This window comes from Hemiscyllium ocellatum, chromosome 8 (genome assembly GCF_020745735.1).
Source record: "Hemiscyllium ocellatum isolate sHemOce1 chromosome 8, sHemOce1.pat.X.cur, whole genome shotgun sequence".
Lineage (NCBI taxonomy): Eukaryota > Metazoa > Chordata > Chondrichthyes > Orectolobiformes > Hemiscylliidae > Hemiscyllium > Hemiscyllium ocellatum.
This window is the reverse complement of record NC_083408.1, coordinates 28,150,166-28,168,673: the sequence shown is the minus strand read 5'-3', so window position 1 is coordinate 28,168,673 and position 18,508 is coordinate 28,150,166. Positions and strand designations below refer to the sequence as shown.

General features: G+C 41.5%; 1 long non-coding RNA gene across 1 annotated transcript in view; it reads right to left on the bottom strand.

The window, feature by feature from the left end:
- The window catches only part of LOC132818082 (uncharacterized), a 5,527-nt gene extending 5,223 nt beyond the window's left edge, over nucleotides 1–304 (bottom strand). Inside the window, exon 1 of the long non-coding RNA XR_009644953.1 lies at nucleotides 89–304. This is a non-coding gene — a long non-coding RNA (uncharacterized LOC132818082). The remainder of the gene's footprint in view (nucleotides 1–88) is intronic.
- Nucleotides 305–18,508: the final 18,204 nt, after the last annotated feature.

Sequence of the window (18,508 nt, the reverse complement as noted above, 5' to 3'; positions counted from 1 at the left end):
GGGGATGGGGGGGAAGGGGCTCTCTTTTGCGGAAGACTTCCAAATTCCCATAATGCAACACGGCGCCAAACTTCTCGCGGCTGCTCACCGGGCGCCGTTAATCCTCCTTCCCGCCGTCATTTCCAGGGCCGGCTGTTCTCCCGTCATCTACTCACTGCCGAAGCTCCGATTTGTCATTGCCTTCACCACCGATCTCCTCCGTTAATCCTTTCCGGCGCCCAAACGCCATCTTCACCTCTGCTCAACCCGCCCGCCCCAAGCGGGGGGCGCGCCCCCCGCGGGACAGCGCGCTCACAAACCTCTCCCTCCCATTGGCCCGCCGCTCTGCCCATCACAATCATGATTTCCGGCTTACGCAACCACCGACGGGCGGGGTAGCCGCGACCCCCGGCTCTGATTGGTCATCATACAGAGCGATTATTGCCCAGCCTCAATGAGCGTACTGGTTGCTCACCGCCTGCCCGTTCTTTATCTTCCTTGTCATTGGTCAATAGTCGGGACAATGGTGTGCCGTGATCGGAGAACCCAGTTGTCTATCATCAGGGTCGCCCCTCATTGGGGAGGAGGCCTCCCTACCAGAGGGGGCAGTATAGGAGGAAGCCGTTCTGCTGGCTGAGTTTGTATTGGTATTCTGCAGAGCTGTTTGGCAGATATTATTTCCGGACCTTTCTTTGTAACTCTGCACGTTTAACATTGATAAGGTGAAGGGGTAGTGTAGAAGAACATGAGAGCAGAGTTGGATTGATAAATTAGTTTGCAGAATAGGTCAATATTTGATGCAGTGATTGTGTCAAGAGTGTGCTGCAAGGCTTACATTTAAGCCCCACCCCCTTAGAACAGGCCTGAACAGGTTGACTAAAAAATATCTGGAGATGTTGTGGCCAACATTAATGGGGATATTGCAGAATATGTTCCAAAAAATGTGAATAAATACAAATCATGGATTTGCTACCCGTGGGTAACAGAGGATTAAACAGCCCAATTTAAAGAAAAAAGTATAATTCTGCAAAGACGTGACAGGTCTGAATTTGGACAGAACGTGAAAAAGAAGTACAAATGTGATAAAAAAAAGACAGAAATGAGTACAAGAGCAAACCAACTAGAAATATAAAAACATGATAGTTTCTACAGATATTTTGAGAATCAGTGTCAGCAAAATGAGCATTGGTCCCCAATAGGAACAAGAATAGTCTCTAAAGCCTGTTCTGCCATTCATTGTGGTCATGGCTGATCTGTGGCCTAACACAATATACCTGCCTTTGTTGCATATAGAAACTGAGTGGAGAATTAAGAATAATGAGTAAGTGCCAGTGTTGTATTCTGGTGAACAAGTCAGAAGTCAGACAACACCAGGTTAAAGTCCAGCATGTTTATTTGAAATCACAAACTTTTAGAGCACTGTTCCTTTGTCAGATGAAGAGAATTAATAATGTAAGAAACAGACATCAGAGGAAGTGAACAGATATTTTGCATCAGTGTTTACCAGAGAGAGAAAAAGTAATAATCCCGAAACAGTGACAAGTCAGGAAATTAAAGGCAGGGAGGAGCTTGGGAAAATCACAATCACTAGAGAGTTGGAATTGCTGGGGCTGCAGGGTCACAAGTCTTCAAGTCTAGATGAAGTTTGTTCTGGGTTTTAAAAGAAGTGGCTCGTGAGGTCATTGATGAATTGATTTTAATTTTCCAAAACTCTTGATTTGAGGAAGGTATTTGGAAATTGGAAAACAGTGAAAGTTATTATTTTATTAAAGGAGGCAGAGAATGGCACTTTGCTTAGTATCTGTCATAGGGAAAATGTTAGAAACTATAGTTAAATTTAAAGTGAGGCACTACAGTAAGTTCAGGTAATCAGGTGGAATCAACATGGTTTTGTGAAGGGGAATTCATTAGCCAATTTATTGGGGTTCCTTGAAGAAATAACACATACTGAATAAAAGGCAACCAGTGGATTTATTGTACACTGATTTTCACAAGGCGTTTGATGAAAATACCTCAACAAAAGTTATTGTGAAAAATAAAGGCTCATGATATGGGCATATTATGTTGGCTGCTTAACAGGAAGCAGAGTTGGCATAAATGAGACATTTTCAGGTTGGCAAGATGTAATAAGTGCTGTGCCACAGGATTTGTTGGTAGAACATTAACTTCTTACTGCTTCTCTGAATGACTTAAATGAAGGGACCAAACGTTTGCTAAATATGCTGATAACTCAAGAATAGGTAGGAAAGTAAATTATGAAAAGGACATAAGGACCCCAAGAGGTTGAGTGAAAGATTTGGCAAATAGGATATGATGTGGGAACATGAGAAATTACCTTTTAACAGAAAGAAGAAAGCATCTCATGAGAGATTTCAGGATTCTGAAATGTAGCGGGATCTAGGTGCTCTACAAAAATCACAAACAATTAGTATGCAGGTACAGCAAATAATGAAGAAAACTAATAGAATGTTATCATTTAGTGAAAGGGGAATTGAGTATAAAAGCAAGGAGGTTATACTTCAGTTACAGGGCACTGGTGAGGTACTGTGGAGTACCACAGGAGTACATCTGGAGTACTGTGTATAGCATTGGTCTCCCTTTTTAAAGATGTAAATGGGTTTTAAGCAGTTCAGAGATAGAGCAGTTCAGATTTACTGGACTAATACAAGATTGGGCAGATTTTGTATCTGTTTCGAAGAATTAGGAGCGACTGAGACAATACTGTATCTCGAAGAGGGATAAGATTCTTTAAAACTCTCTTCCTGGAAAGGTGATGGAAGCAGAGTTCCAGAATATTTTTAAAGCAGATAGATTCTTGTTAAGAAAGGTGGTCCAAAATACAGATTTAGGATTGCTCAGATCAGCAATCAGTTGGTATACTAACCATGAGTCACTTTAATCTTAATTTAGATTGCGTTAATCAAATTGGCAGAGGTACCCATGAGGAAGAATTCAAAGAGTGTGCTTGATATATTTTTCAACAATATGTTGTGGATCAACTAAGGAATCAAGTTATTTATGATCTGGTAATGTGTAACAAGGCAGGTTTAAAAAGTGATCTCAGAGTTAAAGATTTGTGAAATGATAGGATCATGATAGGATAGAATTTATCATTCAGTTTGAGAGGGAGAAAACTGGGTAGGAAACAACTGTGCTAAGCTTAACTAAGGTTAGTTACAAAGGTTTGGGGGCAGAACTGGTTGGAATGGACTGCAGCAAAGACTGTTGAAGAACAATGGCAGCCATTTCAGAAGGTTGCTCATGGCTCAAGGCAAAGATATGTCCCAGTGAGGAAGGAGGATTCTAGGAAGTGGGGTGGTGGGGGGATAAGGCAGTGAAGTTAAGGATCGCATCAAATTGAAGAAAAAGAAACAATGTAGCAAACATTAGTAGTAAGCTAGAGGATTGGAAAATTATAAAAACTAACAAAAGATGACCCCAAAAGTGGGAGAAAATAAATAAGGGTAACAAGTAAGAAATACTTAAAATAGGCAGCAAGAGCTCCTTTAAAAGTACGAAAAGGAAGAGAAAAGCCAAAGTGAACATAGACCTCTTAGAGAATGAGGCTAGGGAAATAATGAGGAACTGAGAAATGGCAGAGGAGTTGAATAATTACCTCGCACCAATCTCCACAGTAGAAGACACTAAGAGCATTCCAAAATTATTAAATAATCAAAGGGCAAAAGGAGGTAAAATAATCTGGTCAATATGGGTGAGTTGGACTGAAGGGTCTGTTTCCATGCTATTCATCTCTATGTTTCTATGTCTGTAAATACAACATATATCTCTAGAGTAATAGAGTGATGGAAACTATTGAAGCTAAAGACCGATAAGTCCACTGGACTCGATGGAATGCATCCCAGAATATTAAAGAAGTAGCTATAGAGATAGTTGATACACTCATCTTCCTGGAATCCTTAGATTTTGGAAAACTCACAGAGGAATGAAAAATTGTCAGTGTAACACTTTCATTTAAAAGGGGAGAAGAAAACAATAACTATAAACTGGATAGCTAACATTAACTGGTTAGTCTAACCAGTTAATTGGCTACTGAAAATGTGTTGCTGAAAAGGTGCAGCAGGTCAGGCAGCATCCAAGGAGCAGGAGAATCAATGTTTTGGGCATGAGCCCTGAAGATTCTCCTGCTCCTTGGATGTTGCCTGACCTGCTGCACTTTTCCAGCAACACATTTTCAGCTCTGATCTCCAGCATCTGCAGTCCTCACTTTCTCCCAGTTAATTGGCTAGTTGACTGGTTAGTCTATTAGGAAGGATGTAATAATAGAATACTTAGAAATATATAATATGAACAAGCCTGGCTTCATGAATGGAAAATCATACCTGATAAATGTATGAGGAGTCTTTGTGGAAGTAGTAAACATGATAGATATTGGGGAATTAGTAGATGTATTATATTTGAATTTCCAAAAGGCATTAGGTAAAGTGTTGTACATAAGGCTACTTAATAATAATTTTGGAAATAATATAATAGCATGGAGGATTAACTCCCGAGAGAAGTCAGAGTTGGGATAAGGCAGGTAATTTCAGGATGGAAACTTGGGGTACCACAAGGCTCAGTACTGGGGGTAAAATTATTTACGATACACAAATGGCTTGGATGTCAAAAGTGAATATATTATCACCAGATTTGTCAAGGATAATACAAAAATAGGTGGGAAGGCAAGCGGTGAGGTTGACACAGTATTCATAGAGAAATATAGACAGATTGAGTGGACTGGCAGATAAAATATAATGTCAGGAAGTGTGAATGTATGCACTTTGGCAAGAATAGAGGAGTGGAATATTATTTAAATGGAGAATCACTGAAGAAAGCTGAAGGAGTATTGGGGGTCCAAAAGCTAGCATCCAAGTTTGGCAGCCAGGAGGGGTGGCAAATAGAATGTTGGCCTTTATTTCAAAGAATGTGAAGTTTAAAATAGCGAAATCTTGCTAAAATGAAAAAATACACCTGTCAGATTACTGTGAATAATTCTTCCCCCCCCCCATGTAAGGAAAGATATACAGCAAACTTTGCTTTAATGAGCATCTATTGACAGTCTCGATAAACCAAGAAAAATTAATACCTGAAATACCCAGATGTTTACTGTGTCATCACAATGTCTGTTAGTCAGTGGAGGTTGTGAGAAGGCTGTCGGCTGGTAAGCTAAGGCAAAGTTGTGTTATTACTTAAGTGATTTATGCTGCAAGTAAAATTTAACAGAGATGTGTGTACTGCCTGCATTATATTTCTGTTATGTGTGTTTTACATTGATTATGTGGACTTCTTGACCAACCAGAATATTTGATCAATTGGTATAACCCTGATTCCCATTTGATTCTCCTAAATAAAATGTTTGCTGTACTAGCATTGAAGACAGTACAGTGAAAGCTCACGAGGTGAATGATCTTGGGTGTATACAGGGATTTTCTTGCCTTTATTCATTGGAGTTTAGAAGAACAAGAGGCAACATTATTGAGTAAGAGATTCTTAGGGGATTTGGACAATGTAGATGCAGAGAGGTTGTTTCCCCTCAGTGTTGATTAGTGCGGGGGGGGGCACAATTTCAGAAAAAAGGGGTGACTGAACTCAGGAAGAGCTTATGAGGAATTTATTCTCTCAGAGTGATGTGAATCAGAGTGATGTGAATCAATTCTTTACCGCAATATCAGAGGCTGTATCATTAAGTATGTTCAAGGCTGAGACGGATTTTTAATCAGTAGGCAGTCAATGGTTACAGGAAAAGGCAGGAAGGTGGGGTTGAAAATGATCAGATCAGCCATGATTTTATTGTACGGCGGAGCAGGATTGAGAGGCCAAATGGTCTACATCTACTCAGATTAGATTACCTACACTGTGGAAACAGGCCATTCGGCCCAACAACTCCATACTGACCCTCCAAAGAGTAACCCACCCAGTCCCATTTCCCTCTAACTAATGCACCCAACACTACGGGCAATTTAGCATGGCCAATTCACCTGACCTTGCACATCTTAACTGTGGGAGGAAACCAGAGCACCCGGAGGAAATCCTCACAGACGCGGGGAGAATATGCAAACTCCACACCGACAGTCACCCCAGGCCGGAATCAAACCTGAGACCCTGGTGCTAACCACTGAGCCCAATGCTTCCTTGACTGTATGTACTTTCTCAGGATATGTTCAATAGGAGAATAATCATTGATCTCATGTTCACATCCATAAATGTCACTGGAGAAAAGCACTTTACAGCTTGATCTGGTAACAGAGCTGGACACAGCTTGCTTATAAAAATAGATTCTAGGTGACATAACAGGATTCCACTATAGGACTCAGTTGGCACTCTATTGACTGTGTAATATTGCAAGTTTGGTAAAGCCAATGCACTGGTGAACAGTTCTGAAAATGTCTGTTCCTTTTTTTCCTGGTAGTTATTCGAAGGATGCCTCATGTTTGAAGATAATTTTAAGATGAAAAATAAATGGGCGGCACGGTGGCAAGCACTGCTGCCTCACAGCGCTAGAGGCCCGGGTTCAATTCCCGCCTCGGGCAACTGTCAGTGTGGAGTTTGTACATTTGCCCCATGTCAGCGTGGGTTTCCTCCAGTCCAAAGGTGTGCAGGTTAAGTGAATTGGCCATACTAAATTGTCCGTAGTGTTAGGTGAAGGGGTAAATGTAGGGGAATGGGTCTGGGTGGGTTGCTCTTCGGAGAGTTGGTGTGGACTTGTTGGGCACTGTACGTATTCTAATCATCTAAAATAAAATTTAGCTGAGGGCTGTTTATGAAGTTTCAAACAAGCATGACTGTCCATTAGGTAATTAAAGTTCTCACACCGTACATTTGAGTCTGCACTGGGTCATTGATGTCAGAGAAGACCAGAAATTCCAAGAGGAAATAAAATGCAATTCTTGATCATAGTATAGTGTCCCCCTGCTGAAACAAATTAATACAGTATCAACTTGAACATAGGTTCTCAAAATTTGCTTCCAACATACTCCTTCCTTTCCATGTTGTAAAAACATTCTTAGAGCACATTGCATTATTTCAGCATTAAAAACTCCTTAAAGTCAGAGCATTTTAAAATGTTTTATTTCAATGTGAAATTTATTGATTGCGCTCAGCAATTCTAACAACTGGTAAAAGCCTGTAGCAATTTCAAGTGCATGAATATTGATATACACCTATATACCAGGCTTACTGTCTAATGTTGAATCCTTTAATCTTCTAAATTAAAGAGAAGGTTGACATTCATGACAATCTGGGCCTTCTCCGAATGATACTCCAGATTTGTACCCAGGGCCATTGTGGTGGTGGTAGCAGCAACAGTCAGTTTGATTAGCAGATTGCCCTGCGCTTGGCTGTCTCTAAATAGCCACCATAGACAAGCAGCATAAAGGACAAAAAGTGAAGTCAACTGAACATTTGCCAACACTCTGGTTAATTCTAAATCCGTGACTCCACAAAAGATATTCAAACACCCATCAAACTGTTGCTTTGCCTACCTGATGTAAACACAACAAGAGTTAAGAGACCTTATTGAAGCACACAAGAGTCTTTGGAGATGGGTTAACTCCAGGAAGGGTAAGAGAGGTAGGCAGCTAGTGCAGGAGTCTTTTGTGGATATACCCATTTCAAACAGGTACGCTGTTTTGGAAAATGTAGGGGTGATGGATTCTCAGGGGAATGTAGCACTTTCTGGTGTTGAGACTGGCTCTAATGCAACGAGGGATACATTGGCTTCCAAGAAATCAATTGTGTTAGGGGATTCTGTAGTCAGAGGTACAGACAGAAATTTCTGTAACCAGCAAAGAAAAAGCAGAATGGGGTGTTGTTTCCCTGGTGCCAGGATCAAGGATGTCTCAGAGAGGGTGCAGAATGTTCTCATAGGGGAGAGGGGCCAGCGGGAGGTCATTGTCCACTTTGGAACCAATGATATTGGAATGGAAAAAGTTGACACTCTGAAGGGAGATTACAGAGAGTTAGGTAGAAATTTAAAAAGGAGGTCCTCAAGGTAGTAATATCTGGATTACTCCCAGTGCTGTGAGCTAGTGAGGGCAGGAATAGGAGGATAGAGCAGATGAATGCATGGCTGTGGAGCTGGTGTATGGGAGAAGGATTCACATTTTTGGATCATTGGAATCTCTTTTGGGGTAGAAGTGACCAGTACAAGAAGGACGGATTGCACCTAAATTGGAAGGGGACTAATATACTGGCAGGGAAATTTGCTAGAACTGCTTGGGAGGATTTAAAGTAGTAAGGTGGGGGGGAGGGACCCAGGGAGATAATGAGGAAAGAGATCGATTTGAGACGGGTACGGCTGAGAACAGAATTGAGTCAAACAGTCAAGGCAGACAGGGACAAGGTAGGACTAATGAATTGAACTGCATTTATTTCAATGCAAGGGGCCTAACAGGGAAAGCAGATGAACTCAGGGCATGGTTAGGAACATGGGACTGGGATATCATAGCAATTATGGAAACATGGCTCAGGGATGGGCAGGACTGGCAGCTTAATGTTCCAGGATACAAATGCTACAGGAAGGATAGAAAGGGAGGCAAGAGAGGAGGGGGAATGGCATTTTTGATAAGGGATAGCATTACAGCTGTGCTGAGGGAGGATATTCCTGGAAATACATCCAGGGAAGTTATTTGGGTGGAACTGAGAAATAAGAAAGGATTGTATTATAGACCCCCCAATAGTCAGAGGGAAATTGAGAAACAAGCTTGTAAGGAGATCTCAGCCACCTATAAGAATAATAGGTTAGTTATGATAGGGGATTTTAACTTTCCAAACATCGACTGGGACTGCCATAGTGTTAAAGGTTTAGATGGAGAGGAATTTCTTAAGTGTGTACAAGACAATTTTCTGATTCAGTATGTGGATGTACCTACTAGAGAAGGTGCAAACCTTGACCTACCCTTGGGAAGTAAGAAAGGGCATGTGACTGAGGTGTCAGTGGGGGAGCACTTTGGGGCCAGTGACCATAATTGTATTCGTTTTAAAATAGTGATGGAAAAGGATAGACCAGATCTAAAAGTTGAAGTTCTAAATTGGAGAAAGGCCAATTTTGACGGTATTAGGCAAGAACTTTCGAAAGCTGATTAGAGGCGGATGTTCGCAGGTAAAGGGACGGCTGGAAAATGGGAAGCCTTCAGAAATGAGATAACAAGAATCCAGAGAAAGTATATTCCTGTCAGGGTGAAAGGGAAGACTGGTAGGTATAGGGAATGCTGGATGACGAAAGAAATTGAGGGTTTGGTTAAGAGAAAGAAGGAAGCATATGTTAGGTATTTATCAGGATAGATCGAGTGAATCCTTAGAAGAGTATAAAGAAAGTAGGAGTATACTTAAGAGGGAAATCAGGAGGGCAAAACAGGGACATGAGATAGCATTGGCAAATAGAATTAAGGAGAATCCAAAAGGTTTTTCCAAATATATTAAGGACAAAAGGGTAACTAGGGAGAGAAAGGGCCCCTCAAAGGTCAGCAAGGCAGCCTTTGTGTGGAGCCACAGAAAATGGGGGAGATATTATATGAATATTTTGCATCAGTACTTACTGTGGAAAAGGATAGGGAAGATATAGACTGTAGGGAAATAGATGGTGACATCTTGCAAAATGTCCAGATTACAGAGGAGGAAGTGCTGGATGCCTTGAAACGGTTAAAGGTGGATAAATCCCCGGACCTGATCAGGTGTACCCAAGAACTCTGTGGGAAGCTAGAGAAGTGATTGCTGGGCCTCTTGCTGAGATATTTATATCATCGATAGTCACAGGTGAGGTGCCAGAAGATTGGAGGTTGGCTAACGTGGTGCCACTGTTTAAGGAAGGCGGTAAAGACAAGCCAGGGAACTAAAGACCAATGAGCCTGACCTCAGTGGTGGGCAAGTTGTTGGAGGGAATCCTGAGGGATAGGATGTACATGTATTTGGAAAGGCAAGGACTGATTCGGGAGAGTCAACATGGCTTTGTGTGTGGGAAATCATGTCTCACAAACTTGATTGAGTTTTTTGAAGAAGTAACAAAGAAGATTGATGAGGGCAGAATAGTAGATGTGATCTATATGGACTTCAGTAAGGCGTTCGACAAGGTTCCCCATGGAAGACTGATTAGCAAGGTTAGGTCTCATGGAATACAAGGAGAATACCACTTGGATACAGAACTAGCTTAAAGGTAGAAGACAGAGGGTGTTGGTGGTGGGTTGTTTTTCAGACTGGAGGCCTGTGACCAGTGGAGTGCCACAAGGATTGGTGCTGGACCCTCTACTCTTTGTCATTTACATAAATTATTTGGATGTGAGCATAAGAGGTACAGTTAGTAAGTTTGCAGATGACACCACAATTGGAGGTGTAGTGGACAGTGAAGAGGATTACCTCTGATTACAACAGGATCTGGACCAGATGGGTCCATGGGCTGAGAACTGGCAGATGGAGTTTAATTCAGATAAATGAGAGGTGCTGCATTTTGGGAAAGCAAATCTTAGTAGGACTTATACACTTAATGGTATAAGTTTCCTTTATTGGTCAGAGTATTGAGTACAGGGGTTGGGAGGTCATGTTGCGGCTGTATAGGACATTGGTTAGGCCACTGTTGGAATATTGTGTGCAATTCTGGTCTCATTCCTATCGGAAAGATTTTGTGAAACTTGAAAGGGTTCAGACAAGATTTACAAGGATGTTGCCAGGGTTGGAGAATCTGAGCTACAGAGAGAGGCTAAACAGGCTGGGGCTGTTTTCTCTGGAGTGTCGGAGGCTGAGGGGTGACCTTATAGAGGTTTACAAAATTATGAGGGGCATGGATAGGGTAAATCGACAAAGTCTTATCCCTGGGGTGGGGGAGCCCAGAACTAGAGGGCATAGGTTTAAGGTGAGAGGGGCAAGATATAAAAGAGACCTAAGGGGCAACTTTTTCATGCAGAGGGTGGTACGTGTATGGAATGAGCTGCCAGAGGATGTCGTGGAGTCTGGTACAATTGCAACATTTAAGAGGCATTTGGGTGGGTATATGAACCCCACCCAAGAAGATGGAGTACTGGGCTAGTGTTGGATACTTGGTAGTGTGGATGAGCAGAGGGATCTTGGTGTCCATGTACACAGATCTCTGAAAGTTGCCACCCAGGTAAATAGTGCTGTGAAGAAGGCATATGACGTACTGGCTTTTATTAGTAGAGGAATTGAGTTCCGGAGTCCTGAGGTAATGTTGCAGTTGTATAAGACTCTGGTGCGGCCGCATCTGGAGTATTGTGTGCAGTTTTGGTCGCCATCCTATAGGAAGGATGTGGAGGCACTGGAACGGGTGCAGAGGAAGTTTACCAGGATGTTACCTGGTATGGTAGGAAGATCATATGAGGAAAGGCTGAGGCACTTGGGGCTGTTCTCATTGGAGAAAAGAAGGTTTAGGGGTGACTTGATAGAGGTGTACAAGATGATTAGGGGTTTAGATAGGGTTGACCATGAGAACCTTTTTCCGCGTATGGAGTCAGCTATTACGAGGGGGCACAGCTTTAAATTAAGGGGTGGTAGGTATAGGACTGATGTTAGGGGTAGATTCTTTACTCAGCGAGTCATGAGTTCATGGAATGCCCTGCCAGTAACAGTGGTGGACTCTCCTCTTTATGGGCATTTAAACGGGCATTGGATAGGCATCTGGATGAAAGTGGGCTAGTGTAGGTTAGGTGGGCTTGGATCGGCGCAACATCGAGGGCCGAAGGGCCTGTACTACGCTGTATTTTTCTATGTTCTATGAATAGGAAGGGTTTGGAGGGACATGGGCTGGGTGCTGGCAGGTGGGACGAGATTGGGTTGGGATATCTGGTCGGCATGGACAGGTTGGACCAAAGGGTCTGTTTCCATGCTGTACATCTCATCTCTATGACTTGACAGAGTAGATGTAGAGAGGTTGTGGTCTCCCTTGTGGGAGTGTCTAGGACCAGAGAGCACAATGTCAGAATAAGGAGTCATCCTTTAAGACTTTAAGGAAGAACTTATTGTCTCAGAGGGTAGTGAATCTGCGGAATTCTTTACCACAGTGGACTGCAGAGGCTGGGTGGCTCAGTATATTCAAAGTTAAAAATTACACAACGTCAGGTTATAATCCAACAGGTTTATTTGGAAATACTACTTTTCGGAATGCCACTCCTTCATGATGTGGTTGTGGAGGTTAAGATCATGCTCACAGAATTTATAGCCAAAGTAGTCCAGTGTCATGGAGATGTGATACAGTAAACAATCTTAGGTTAAAACTTTCATCTTTTAAAATGTGATATGCTGGTTTCTGTTCTTTGATACGTAAATCCCAGAACTTCTTTTAAATTACATTCTCAAGATAGCTCAGCTTTTTAAACAATAGTGTGAAGTCTGTCTGTGTCCTAATGCTACATATAAATTTATGGGGTGAATTTATTTTTGCAGAATTACATTTTATTTTGCTCAAAAACTGCATGAATCCATGTTAAACTCTGCAAAACTATACAGAGGGTTTGTCAGTCTGACATAGCGTTGTGACAGACAGATTTCACCCCCGTTGGTTAAAATTCTTGAGAATGATTTGGAGGTGACAATGTTGGATTGGGGTATACAAAATTAAAAATCACAGAACACAGGTTATAGTCCAACAGATTTATTTGGAAGCGGTCGCTTTTGGAGCGCTGCTCCTTCATCAGGTAGTTATAGAGTACTTGAGAATGTAATTTAAAAGAAGTTCTGGGATTACCATCAAAGAACAGAAACCAGCATAACCCATTATAAAAGATTAATGGTTTAATCTAAGATTGTTTACTGTATCACGTTTCCATGACAAATTCTGTGAGCATGATCTTAACCTCCACAACCACATCATGGTGCTCTGAAAGCCAGTGCTTCCAAATAATTCTGTTGGACTATAACATCTTGTGCGATTTTTAACTTTGTACACCCCAGTCCAACACCAGCAACTCCCAGTATATTCAAGACTGAGTTAAACGAAGTTTTTAATCAGTAAGGGAACTGAAAGTCATAGGAAAAGGCAGGCAAATGCAAGCTGTGAAGCCCTTCCCATTAAAGAAGCTGCTGCTGCTGTTGGACAGATTTGTGAGAGGGCATCAGCCCTATCTAACTTCAGTGGCATGTGCTGCCACACATTATTTAATGCAAACTTGTGCCACCTTATGCATTTCTCTTTGCTGGGAGTATACAATTTCAACTGTATAACAAAAGCGCAATTTTATTTCTGGAAGATATGAAAACCTTGACCTCCCAATTCCCTGTTCCATGTATTTTATGGTTCAGTGGCCAGGTAACATCCATTACCTATAATCACATGAAAAGCAGCCAGTTAAATATAAAAGGTGTCAAGGGACGATGGAACTTTAAGTCAGCAATAGTCAGCATATTTTAAAGACAGTGACCTAAAACTTATTAACCACAGTCTTGACGCCAGTAGTGATTTTGATTTACAGTGTTTTTTATATACATCATAATTACTACCTCCCTACTCCCAAATTGCTCATCAAATCTTCAATGAGGTATGATTTACTGCAGTTCTGGGAGGATTGAAAACCTCATTTTGGAGTGCTCCACCCAGTCTCTATTTGCTCAACATGTGAAACCAATCACCTATAATGGCCATTCTTAGTACTGAACTTAGAATTTTACAGAACATTACAGCACAGTATAGACCCTTTGGCCCTTAGTATTGCGCCGACCACGGAACCACTCTGAAGCCCGTCAATTCTACACTATTCCATTTTCATCCATATGTTTATCCAATGACCATTTAAATGCCCTTAAAGTTGGCGAGTCTACTACTGTTGCAAGCAGTGCATTCCATGCCCCTACTACTCTCTGAGTAAAAAAACTACCTCGGACATCCTTCCTATAGATAAGCTGCAGAGCTGGGCTGAGAGGTGGCAAATGGAGTTTAACGCGAACAAATGTGAGGTGATTCACTTTGACCGGAGTATCTGGAATGCAAAGTACTGGGCCAAAATTCTTGGTAGTGTAGATGAGTAGAGCGATCCTTGAAAGTTGCCACCCAGGTTGACAGGGTTGTTAAGAAGGCATACAGTGTTTTAGCTTTTATTAATAGAGGGATCGAGTTCCAAAACCATGAGGTTATGTTACAGCTGTACAAACCTCTGGTGCAGCCGCACTTGGAGTATTGTGTACAGTTCTGGTCACTGCATTATAAGAAGAATGTGGAATCTTTGGAAAGGGTGCAGAGGAGATTTACTAGGATGTTGCCTGGTATGGAGGGAAGGTCTTATGAGGAAAGGCTGAGGGACTTGAGGCTGTTTTCATTGGAGAGAAGGTTGAGCGGTGACTTAATAGAGACATAGAAGATAATCAGAGGGTTAGATAGGGTGGACAGGGGTTTTTTTTTTCCAAGTATGGTGATGGCGAGCACGAGGGGACATAGCTTTAAATTGAGGGATGATAGATATAGGATAGATGTCAGAGGTAGTTTCTTTACTCAGAGAGTAGTAAGGGTATGGAATACTTTGCCTGCAACGGTAGTAGATTCACCTACTTTAAGTACATTTAAGTCGTCATTGGACAAGCATATGGATGTACATGGAATAGTGTAGTTTAGATGGGCTTCAGATTGGTATGACAGGTCGGCGCAACATCGAGGGCCGAAGGGCCTGTATTGCGCTCTATATCTATCACCACTCAATTTAAAGCTATGTCTTCTCGTGCTAGCCATCACCATCTGAGGAAAAAGGTTCTCATTGTCCACCCGATCTAACCCTCTGATTATCTTAAATGTCTCAATTAAATCACCTCTCAACCTTCTTTTCTCTAATGAAAACAGTGTCAAGTCCCTTAGCCTTTCCTCATGAGACCTTCCCTCCATACCAGGCAACATCCTAGTAAATCTCGTCTGAACCCTTTCCTGAGTTTCTACATCCTTCCTGTAATGAGGTGACCAGAACTGTACGCAATACTCCAAGTGCGGCCGAATCAGAGTTTGATACAGCTGCAACATGACCTTATGGGTCCAAAATTCAATCCTTTTACCAATAAAAGCTGACACACTGTATGCTTTCTTAACAACCCTATCAACTTGGGTGGCAACTTTCAGGGATCTATGTACATGGACACCAAGATCTCTCTCCTCATCCACACTATCAAGAATCTTACCATTTGCCCAGTGCTCTTTATTCCTTTTGCACCTTCCAAAGTGAATCACCTCACACTTTTCCGCATTAAGTTCTATTAGATCATAGAACATTACAGTGCAGTACAGGCCCTTCGGCCCTCAATGTTGCGCCGACCAGTGATATCAATCTGGAGCCCACCTAACCCATGTACGTCCATATGTTTGTCCAAGGATGACTTAAATGCACTTAAAGTTGACAAATCTACTAGCATTGCAGGCAAAGTATGCAAACCTGTTGGGTTGAAGGGCCTGTTTCCATGTTAGGGATTCTATGATATTGGAAGGGTGTTAAATGAATACTTCTCTTGGATCTTCTCTCTGGAAAAGGAGAATGTAAGTACGGAATTCAGGAAATGGGACTCTAAGGAACTTGCAGTTTGACATAGGAGATGGGGAGGTAATGGAGATTCTATTGGGACTTAAAATCGGACAAATGCCCTGACCTGGATGAATTGGATTCCAGGCTGCTGTGGGAGATAGGCAGGAAATTGTAGGTGCTCTGACACAAATTTTTAATTACTCTCTAGCCATGGCAGGGGAAGTGCCAAAGGACTGAGGACAGCTAATGTGGTTCTATTTTTAAAGAAGAGTGGTAAAGATAAACAAATTACAGACCGGTGAGTCTCACTTCAGTGGTAGAAAAGCTATTGGAGAAAATATTGAAGGATCGAATTAAGACCCACTTGGAAAAGCATGCGTTATTAGGGATAGTCAATATGGGTTTGTTGGAGGGAGGTCATGCCTAAAACATTTGTTGGAAGTTTTTGGAAATGTGATCAAGCGTGTGGATGAGGGAAGTTCAGGTGTTGTTTATATGGATTTCGGCAAAGCTTTTGACAAGGCCCCATATAGGAGACTGATTTAGATTAAAACACGTGGAATTGAGGGAAATTTGGCAAGATGGATCTGAAATTGGGTTAGTAGTAGGGCACAAAGAGTAGTGGTAGCAGGCTGTTCAAGTGGCTGGAGGCCAGTGTCAAGCAGTCTACCACAAGGATCAGCACTGGGACCCTTATTATATACATAAATGATATAGAAGAAAATGTGGGGAGAAATGTTAAGCAAATGTGTAGACAACACCAAGATTGGTAGAGTGGTTAATAGTGAAGATGATTGTAGGTCACAGGAAGATATAGATGGGTTGGCTCAGATGGTATTTAACTCTGATAAGTACAAATTGATGCACTTTGGAAGAAACAACGAGGGAGTTTATACTTAATGGAGAGCTCAGAGGAAAAGAGGGACCTTGAGGTAATTATCAACAGATTCCTGGAGTTGGAAGAGCATGTGAATAGGATAGTAAAGGTGACACATGGGAAACATGTTTTCATCCGTTGTGGCATAGAGTATAAGAGCAAGGAGGTAATGTTGGAGTTATACAGATTATTGGTTAGGACACAGCTAGCATACTGTATACAGTTCTGGTCACTTCATTACAGGAAGGATATGATAGCACGAGAGGGGGTACAGAAGAGGTTCACCAAAATGTTGCCTGTGATGGAGAAATTGAGCTATAAGGAGACACTAGATAAGCTCGGATTGTTTTCTTTATAGCAGATAAGATAGAGTGGAAATATGATTGAGGTATATTTGATAATGAGGGGTAGGGAACAGGGTAATTTGGTTAAGGGGTCAATCACGAGGGCATTGTTTTAGGGTAAGGGGCAGGATATTCAGTAGGTATTAGGGAAATAAAACACTTTTTCCACTCAGCAGGTGGTGGGATTCTGGAATTCACTTCCTGGGAAGGTAGTGGAGGCCAGAAACCTTGCAACTTTTAAACATATTTGGATGTGCATTTCACATATCATTACATTCAAAAATATGGGTTCAAACACAGAAAATTGGGATTAATGCACTTTTAAAGGTAGTTATGGCAGTGCAGACTTGATGGGCCAAAGCTTTTTTGCAATGTGTGAATCTCTATCACTTTTTCATTATGTTACACACAATTTGTATTGATTATAATTTGTGTAAATATAAAATCTACTAAAAAGAATCTTGTTGCTATTTCTTCATTTGGAAGTTAATTCAACAATTATTTTGTTTACGATTCCTACGGGGAACTGTAATTGTTCGTGGCTTTTATAGCTACGCAATCTCATTTAACCTTGGTTTGCCTAACCTCTACCAAATTCTCAATCTGGAAAACATTCTCATCTCTCCCCTCCATGGCTCAATGTTAATTTCTCATACAGAATCATACAGCATGGAAATAGGCCTTTTGGCTCAACCTATCTATGCCAACCAGGTTTCCTAAACTGAACTAGTCCCACTTGCCTGTATCCCTATCCATGTATCTGAATAATTTAGTCATCTTTGCCTCAATATTTGAGGAAATCCTTGAAAGGAGAGACATTGCTTTTGCCTACATGTCCAAGTTAGTTTGAATGTAAAACTAAAGTCATTTCTCTCCATTAAAATATTGTGGCCAGTTAAGACTGCTAACTTTATTTTAAAAACATATTGATATGACGCATGTGCCTTAACATGGAGGACAGAAATCTTTAAGGAAATCATCGAACTGTGGTATGTTCAGAGTCTTTGAGGTGACCTGAGCAGCTTAGCAAAGCTTTCAGCCAACTTAGTACAGGTCTGTATGATGGACACCACACTGAAGGCAAACCTCAGAACAGAAAAGAAAACCAGCAGGAAATCAAAATAAAACAATGCAGATACTAGAAATCTGAAATAAAAACAGAAAACGCTGGGAAAACTTGGCAGATCTGGCAGCATCAAGCCATGTTCAATATGACTCTTAAGTCATATTGGTCTCAAAGCACTAACTTTGTTTCTGAAACGGTCATACTGAAGCGTAGCAAATGTTGTCCCCTTGTTCAAGTAGAGTAGTAGAAATAACCCTGGTAATCATAGGCCAGTGAGCCTTACTTGGGTGATGGGTAAAGTGTCAGAAAGGATTATAAGAGATAGGATTTGTAATCATCTGGAAAGGAAGAATTTGATTAGGGATAGTCAACATGGTTTTGTGAAGGATAGGTCTTGCCACACAAACTTTGAGTTCTTTGAAAAGGTGACCAAACAGGTGGATGAGGGTTGATGTGGTGTATATGGATTTCAGTAAGGTGTTTGATAAGATTTCCCACGGTAGGCTTTTGCAGAAAATACAGAGGCAGGGGATTAAGGGTGATTTAGTGGTTTGGATCAGAAATTGGCTAGCTGGAAGACAACAGAGGCGATGGTTGATGGGAACTCATCCTGGAGTTCAGTTAATAGTGGTGTACTGCGTGGATCTGTTTTTGGGGCCACAGCTGTTTGTCATTTTTATAAATGACCTGGGTAAGGACATAGGATAGGTTAGTAAATTTGCAAGTAAGTTCAGTTGAGTTGTGGATAGTGCTGAAGGATGTTGCAGGTGACTGAGGGACATAGATAAGCTGCAGAGCTGGGCTGAGAGGT